Here is a 1,540-nt window from a genome sequence, read left to right on the forward strand (position 1 = left end):
TATCGAAATCCTTTGGTGTTTGTAATTTACGCAGGTTGCTAGGTAACGGTTTATATTTCAATAGAGTGCGCTGGAGTAGGTTGAAATATTCGTTTGAACGGAGGGATGTACACAGGGTGTTTAGTGTTTCTGAATTGATGCGAAAAGTATTGAGAGATTTTTCATGCAAATTTTAGAAAGTCAGTAATTTAAGCCTTTTTTTGTCCAAGTTATGACATTCTTTTGATATGGAAATCTAGCTTGATTGATATTAGATAGATAAATTTCTAAACTTGACAATAACTTACCTACTCAATATTTTCAATGATTAATGAAGATTCTGAATTTCTTCAGAAGAATTTGATTGTTATTTTAGTCTTATCAGATTGACCGAACAATGTATTAATGATTATTTAAATAGACTAGTTAGATTGATGATTATTATGTCTCTGGTTGATTTATGTGAGAAGAGTATGAGTATTATTTAACTTTTTATATTGAAAAAATCGTCACTATTCGATTCAATCTGAGATAAGAGTGATTTACTAGTGGTGATTTTTCTCCCAAAAAATGCAGTAACTGTCTATAAAACAAATAAAAGGCACTCTGACGAAACACACTATATTTAACACTATTCGCTCAAGATGGCACATTTTACACCTGTTTTCAAGAAGGATGACATCCGATTGTGTTCTAGCTATAGGCCAATATCTGTCTTGCCAACAATCTCAAAATTTTTGAAATGGCCTTGAAAAATCGGCTGCTGAATTTTTTCGACGAAAATCTCTTCTGAATAGTACTCAAAATGGTTAGCGACAGAATAAATCAAACATCACAGCTATGATTGATGTACTTGAGACTAAAACTGAGAAATATAACAGCAGAAATGATGTGGAAATGACTTGTGTTGATTGGAGTGGAACATTTGACACTGTTTGCCAGTGAAGTCTTTTTGAATAAATTCAATTTTTATGGTGTGTGAGAAAAGGCCTTCTCCTCTTATTTGAAGGACAGATTTCAGATCATGAAATGGAAAATGGAATGAAGAAGTGTCTAAACTGAAAAAAGTTGTAGCTGGAGTCCCACAAAGCTCAATTTTGGGCCCTTTGTTGTTTATTACATTCACAAATGATCTCTCTGAAAATATAGCAGCTGAAATAATATGCAGCAAAGATTCGAGTCAGACCGAACAGAGTGATTCGCCAAAAGAGTGCGGTGATCCGGAGATTGGAAATTATCGACCCTTCTCCCCAAGATAAAGAGTTTTGCCTGGTGGTTCAAATTGAGAATTGACTCACAATAAAGAACCCGACGGACAGACTCCACTTGATAAAGACGGATATGAGGAATAAATCCTGTTGGCGCATCCACCAAATAAAGACTCGAGTCAGACCGGACAGAGTTTTGCCTGTTGGTTACCAAATAAGACCCCGACGGACAGACTCCACTGGAAAAAGACGGATTCTAGAAACAAATTCCGATCAGAGTGTACATCGGCACATCCACCAAATTAAGGCATGAGTCAGACCAGACAGACCAAAACGGACCGCAGTGATTCGGA

Source organism: Harmonia axyridis, chromosome 7 (assembly GCF_914767665.1).
Source record: "Harmonia axyridis chromosome 7, icHarAxyr1.1, whole genome shotgun sequence".
NCBI classification, from domain to species: domain Eukaryota; kingdom Metazoa; phylum Arthropoda; class Insecta; order Coleoptera; family Coccinellidae; genus Harmonia; species Harmonia axyridis.